At 38.4% G+C, this 7,380-nt stretch overlaps 1 non-coding gene across 1 annotated transcript; it reads left to right on the top strand.

Moving 5' to 3' along the window:
- Positions 1-1,699: 1,699 nt before the first annotated feature.
- Positions 1,700-1,806, top strand: LOC141687812 (small nucleolar RNA R71). Its single transcript, XR_012561293.1, has one exon. It is a non-coding gene; the product is annotated as a small nucleolar RNA R71 (small nucleolar RNA).
- Positions 1,807-7,380: the final 5,574 nt, after the last annotated feature.

The following is a 7,380-nucleotide window of genomic DNA, read 5'->3' as shown; positions in this document are numbered from 1 at the left end:
ATCTTCATCATCGCTGTCAAAATCCCCCACTAAGGCCTTTTCCAATGCATCAGACATTAGCATGTGATCGAGTTCCGAAGTAACCGCAGAATCAATCACATCCACTTTTAAGCACTCCTCATCTTCTGTAGGGAATTTCATTGCCTTGAATACGTTGAAGGTCACATCCTGATCTTGGACCCGCATAGTAAGTTCCCCTTTTTGCACATCTATCAAGGTACGGCCAGTAGCCAAGAAAGGCCTCCCCAAGATTATGGGAATCTTCTTATCTTCCTCAAAATCCAGAATAACAAAATCTGCAGGAAAGAAGAGCTTATCCACCTTGACAAGCACATCCTCAACTATGCCCCTTGGGTAAGTAATGGAACGGTCAGCCAATTGTAGCGACATGTATGTGGGTTTTGGATCAGGCAGATCCAGCTTTTTAAAGATCGACAAGGGCATCAGATTAATGCTTGCTCCCAAATCACAAAGGCACTTGTCAAAAGTTAGATTGCCAATGGTGCAAGGAATGGTGAAGCTTCCTGGATCTTTCAGTTTTGGTGGTAACTTTTGCTGCAGAACAGCGCTGCATTCTTCCGTGAGAGCAACGGTTTCAAGGTCATCCAGTTTCACCTTCCTTGAAAGAATAGTCTTCATAAACTTCGCATAACTAGGCATTTGTTCCAGAGCCTCAGTGAAAGGTATATTGATGTGAAGTTTCTTGAACACCTCCAGAAACTTCCCGAACTGTCTATCCAGCTTTTGTTGCTGCAATCTCTTAGGAAAAGGTGGTGGAGGATAGAGCTGTTTCTCCCCTGTATTAGCCTCAGGCAGAGTGTGTTCAACAGTAGTCTTCCTTGGTTCCACCGCTTTCTCCTTTTGCTTAAATTCTTCATCTCTAACTTCAGCTTCGACTTCTTTTGCCTTTTCAGCATCAGCTACTTTTCCAGACCTTAAGGTAATAGCCTTGACTTGCTCTTTAGCTTTCTTCCTGCCTGGTACTTCCGTGTCACTGGGAAGAGTGCCAGGTTGACGATTGAGCACTGCATTGGCTAATTGACCGATTTGATTTTCCAAGGTCTTGATAGAAACCGCCTGACTCTTGCACAACAGCTTAAGTTCCTCAAAATCAGCACTAGTAGGTGCAGCTGCACTTCCCTGTTGAGGATATGATTGCCTTGTAGCATATTGTTGTGGTTGCTGGAATCCAGGTGGGTTAAACTGTTTACTTACTCCTTGCTGATATGGTGGCTGAATAGCATTCTGATTATTCCCCCAGCTGAAATTTGGATGATTTCTGTTGTTAGGATGATAGGTCGCTGGCACAGGCTGCTGTTGTCGCTGATAATTATTCACATACTGAACAGATTCATTGATAAGAGAACATTGATCCGTAGCATGAGAACCTGCACAAAGCTCACAAACCATAGCTATTTGATTAACTCCATACGTAGCCAAAGAATCAACCTTCATTGATAGCGCTTGGAGCTGGGCTGCAATAGCGGTGGCTGCATCAACTTCCAGAATACCTGCTACCTTGCCTGATGTCATCCTCTGAGTTGGGTTCTGATGCTCATTTACAGCCATCGTCTCGATAAGATTATACGCCTCAGTATAGCTTTTAGCCCATAAGGCGCCTCCAGCTGCTGCATCGAGCATGGGCCGAGATTGGGCCCCCAAACCATTATAAAAACCAGTGATTACCATCCAATCCGGCATTCCATGATGTGGACATTTTCTCAACATTTCCTTGTAGCGTTCCCAAGCCTCGCACATAGATTCTGTAGGTTGCTGCGCAAACTGAGTAAGAGCACTCCTCATAGCAGCAGTCTTTGCCATTGGATAAAACTTCACCAGAAACTTTTGCGCAAGATCTTGCCACGTAGTGATGGACCCAGGTTGTTCAGAATGTAACCAGTCTTTAGCTTTATCCCTCAGTGAGAATGGGAAAAGCCTCAACTTGATAGCCTCATCAGTCACGCCATTATACTTAAAAGTGTTGCAGATCTCGACAAAATTCCTTATGTGCATGTTGGGGTCTTCAGTTGCCGCTCCTCCAAAAGAAACAGAATTCTGCACCATCTGAATAGTGCCCGGCTTGATTTCAAAGGTGTTAGCTTGAATAGCCGGATGAAGGATGCTTGACTGAATGTCATCAATTTTAGGCCGAGAAAAATCCATAAGAGCTGGATCAGCTTGAACAATACGATCTCCCATGTTTACTGGTTCTTTCTGCTCAGTTCCTGAATCCGAATCCTCAAAATCTAACTTCTCCGGTGTATCAAGAACTTCGTCTTTCTCCTCAGCTGTATCTAAGGTCCTCTTGCGAGCACGAGAACGAGTTTGCATAAACGTTTGCTAAAGTACCTGAAACACAACCGAAAAGAGTAATTAACTACTACGTCCTAATCACTGAGTCCTAATGACCAATGATGGTAAGTACATAAACTAAACAAATACGCCGAGTCCCCGGCAGCGGTGCCAAAAACTTGTTAGGGCGAAATCACGCACTAATATTCACGCAATTATACGCGTTCGCAAGTAATATAGAATACTTTCTAGTTCGTTCCCTCAGAGACTCAGACTAATTTATTGTCTAATTTAACTCACTCACCAATGTATGACTACTTCTCAATGTTAAGATAATAACACTTAAAATTGTTGATTAAATATTAACTATAATTAACTACTTAATTAACCACTTAACTAGCACTTCAATTTATCAATAATAAAACTCTCATGAGATCACAACTTCATTATTACTTCCTTCTATAGCCATAGTTATTACCTTTAGCATGTGACAGTGATGATATTAATCGAATAACACAAAACTGATAAAAGCCAACTTTCATTGTACTAATACCATTCTACCAAACATCCACAATTAAGATAGAAGTTGAATAATCATCAATTATGTTGAGTTCCTATATGTCTACATAAATTGACAACATAACGATTTAAGCACAAGTTATCCCTTTTTGATTATATAGGGCAAATAAAACTGTTAGAGTTACCCACTAATCATGCACAACGTACATGAACCTATGCTAGCATGGCAAGTTCTAAATCTCAAGATCCACCGTCGCTTCACAAGAGATTAACACCCTATATTATATGTTCGCGATGCACATAAGACGAATACGCACAACCAATACTAGATATCATGCAATCAACACATACTAAAGTATTAAACAATTAACTAAAGAATTCCATAATAAATCCGTTGCAACCCCATGATCACGATTAGCCCATAATAGAACTTATCGCCATCATGGGTTCATATGAAATCATGATAAATAAACACAAGAAAATAATAACTAAACTGATTATATTAAATCAGAGTACGTCACAAGAGTAAATAAGTCAAAGCAAGAAAACTAGCATCCAACGTTACAACGAAACAAGAATCACAAGAATATAGGCTTCCTCTTCGTTGCTGTGTGCTAAATCGGTCTTCTTCCTTATCTCTTTCGCTTCTTGCGCAAAACACAATCTAAAACATAATCTCCTCTTAATACTCTATGAAAACGTCTCAAATATACCTATATAATAGTCCCATAAAACTCAGATTACATAGAAGTTGGAAGCCAAACAGAAGTAGAAGTCTAAAATAATATATCTTTTTCCCCGACCCTGCGCGGCCGCTCAGCATTTCTGCGCGGGCGCGCAAGGCTGCTGCGCGGCCGCTCAGCATTGCTGCGCGGGCGCGCAGGACCCTTCTGGAAAAATTCCATGTTTGCTCCGTTTCTTCGCCGTAATCTGCCCGTTCTTTTCCTCTCGCAATGGTGAACACATGCCAAGGCTTATTCTTGATGATTCCTCCTCCGAAATGCAACTAATACCCTAAAATGCATAAACACTAGAAAAACGCATCAAATACACAAAATACTTGATTTCAAGACACCAATTTAAGCCATTTTAAGACATTCTAAGTGGTATAAAATGCCACTTATCAGGTACATTTAATTCAGCAGTTTCAGGATTGCTATTAGCATTTGCCATCAAGGCATTGTTCACCTCGTGTTCAGAATCTGAAGTGTTTGTCCAACTTTTCTTCCTTGTGACAAGTGTCTTGCCTTTGTCACTTTTTCCTTTCTTACAGTCAGGAGATATGTGGCCTCTTTCACCAAAATTGTAGCATTTGACATTTGAGTTGTCTCCTCTGTCAGACTTTCCTCCTTTGCCTTCAAACTTTCTAAATCCTTTCTTATCAGAACTTTCACTTTTCCTGGAAAACTTCTTGCTTTTTCTGAATTTCCTGTAGGCTATCTTTGTGATACCATTCACCATAAGAGCACACAATTTCATCATCTCTTCATCAGCATTCATTTCAGGTAAACTTTCAGTTTCTAAATCATCATCATCAGAATATGATGACTCTGAATCAGACTTTATGATGAGAGCCTTTCTTTTACTCCTTTTTGAGGTACAACTTTAGGAGATTCCTCCTCAGCTTTAAGAGCAACTGTCCTTGACTTTCTTTCATGCCTCTTGCTCCTTTGGTCCATCTCAAGTTCATAAGTCTTGAGCATACCATAAATTTCATCAAGAGAAGTTTCAGTAAGGTCATAGTTGTCTCTTATGGTAGTAGACTTCAAATCCCAATTTTTAGGAAGAGCTAAAAGGAATTTTAGATTTGAATCTTCAAGATCATATTCCTTGTCCACTAGTGACAGATCATTCAACAATATGACAGATCATTCAACAGTATGACAAACCTGCCATACAAGTCAGTTAATGACTCATCAGCTTTTGAGTCAAAGTGTTCATACTCTTGAGTGAGTATAGTCCTCCTATTCTTCTTGATTGCATCAGTTCCCTGGCATCTTGTCTCCAAAGCATCCCATATCTCCTTTGCAGTCTTGCAATGAATTACCCTGTTTGACATGACATTATCAATGGCACTATGCAGCAAATGCCTTACCCTTGCATCCTTGGCAATAAATGAGATGTCTTCAGCTATGTAACCACCTTTCTCCTTTGGTATGGACTTTAATGGTTGATCAGCAACTGCAACAGAGAGCTTGGTAGGCTTGTATGGTCCTTCATTAATCCTATCAAGGTATTCTGGATCTGTAGCTTCCAGAAACATAGCCATCTTCACTTTCCATATGGGATACTAAGAAGGACTCAGTATGGGAACCCTAATAGTCTCATATCGACTGTGGATTTAAGTGTTTTGAGTTTCTTTAGTTTTGGTGGGCTTGGTTGGAGTTTGTGCTTCTTCAGACATGATTGTTTGGATCTTTATTGTATGTGTGTTAACGGATAAGCTCTGATACCAATTGTTAGGTCACACAATACTGTAGAAGGGGTTGAATACAGTGTTTATACAATCAAATCTATTTAACATAAGTATGTAACAAAGATCAAGTATATTGAATAAACTCTATTATAATAAGAACTGTTGTTCTCTCTCAATGATGAACAAATATCACTAAGAGCTGCTAGGTTACAATGTATAATCTTCTCGATAATGATAACACATATAGTGTAAACCCAAATCTGTGTTTATATAGTACACAGTTACAAGATAACTTCTATTGATATGGAATACAATTCTGTCTCCTAAAATATATCAATCAGATATCTTCTACAAGTCTTCTAGCCTTCTAACTCTTTCCATGCATATCTTCTTTTGTTTTAGTCTCGATCTTCTCCTGTAAATCAGCTTCCTTCCTTATCTGAAAGTCTTCCCGCACTTAAGTTCTGATATGACCTTAAGTTCTGATATTAAGCTCTGACTTCCAGTAAATCCTGATTTCAGTAAGTTCTGATTTGTCTTGTTGTTAAGTTCTGAAAACTAAACACAAATCATATTAGACTTGACATCTCAAATATATCTAACAAGGGTACTGAAAGTATTGGCAGACTCGAGATTCCTCCGGGCTTTTAAAGATGATTTTAATCTTTCTAAGAAAATGAAGACCATGTGCTATTCAGACGGAAAATTCCCAAACACAGAATTTGAAGATAATGTTTTTCTTATTCCAATGAAAATGATTTCAAGACCTACAAACGAAAATTGTGGAACTTCCTCAAAGGCTTACTCCATAGGATACCACTGGGTTTTCAGAGGCTGGAAAGGAATGAAATTTATACGGGTACAAGTTTTTTCGAAGATTTTAAAGAAAACTCTATGATTCCGGATTATATAGTCACACAATGGTTTGTACAAATGCTACATTTATCTGGGAATCAATGAGATCATATAGGCAGGAATTGTGGTGGTCAGAGAAAAAAGTGGGGACATACAAACTTTTAGTTACAGACATTGAAGTTGGAATCTCAGGACAAAATGTAAGAGTTGCTGGTAGTTGAATCAGAGGAAGCTCAGGTAGAAGTACTTGAGGGACTGGACGTCAGGGCAGTGTTTCATGTGTCAGGGAAGTTTAGTCGCATCAGATTCACAAGGAGTACATAAGTTATATCCAAGGATCAAGCCTATCTATTCTGAAGCAGAGATTCTTACAGATTCAGTTCAAGAGGTGATTACAAGACTGAGATTGGGACATAAACAAGATTTGATAGCTACAGGTATGACAAGTAATATGTGCCAAGTAACTATCAGGGGTTTTTCTACAACAGAATAAGAAGCTTGACAAACAAGGATGGGTAGGGATTCAGTTGAATAGTTGAGACAAATGTGGAATGTTTTTTAGGGAAGCAACCAGTTAAAACTTATAGTGCATGGGAAAGAGTTGGGATGGATCAGATAACGAGAAGGAAGATCATGAATATCTTGCTTTCATAGCAATCTCTGAAGATGGTCCAACTCACATATCTCAGGTTTCAAATTCTTGAACCACTGCAATAATTTGCTCTCAATATTCAATGCATGATAAGATCTTAGTGTTTAAATGTTAAACACTCGCACAAGCATGATAGCATCACACATAGATAATGCTAAACTAGTTCACTAGATCATCTTTCTGGTAACTAGGATTGATGTTTAACTTGTGCATGTTACTTTAGATGATCTTAAATTTGTGTTTGAATATTTATTGAACATGATTTATTGCTTTAGGGAGATATATGTTTTCTATCATATAAGACCTTTGTTAATGCTTATCTCATGTATCTTATTATAATAAGATTTATTCATTTGATCTGAATTGTTTGTTATGATGTATTAGTTTATAATTGGATTGAGATAGCTAGATGAGATAAATCAACAGGATTGGACAAGATAGAATTAGTGATTTATTTGTTAATTTTTTTTGTTCCATATCATGCATGTCTTGCTTAATTTTTATATGTATTGTTTCTGAATGAATGCCATGTATTCTTAATACAATGGTTCTTATTTTTATGCCATGAATGCATCTCTTAATACTTGCATTAATTATAGAAAAGCATGTTTAGGATTTCAATAGGGCAAAGACTGCTAGTCCTCCT

The sequence above is a fragment of the Apium graveolens genome, chromosome 9 (genome assembly GCF_009905375.1).
Source record: "Apium graveolens cultivar Ventura chromosome 9, ASM990537v1, whole genome shotgun sequence".
Classification (NCBI taxonomy): domain Eukaryota; kingdom Viridiplantae; phylum Streptophyta; class Magnoliopsida; order Apiales; family Apiaceae; genus Apium; species Apium graveolens.
Note: the sequence above shows the minus strand (reverse complement) of the source record. Positions and strands in the feature narration are given on the sequence as shown.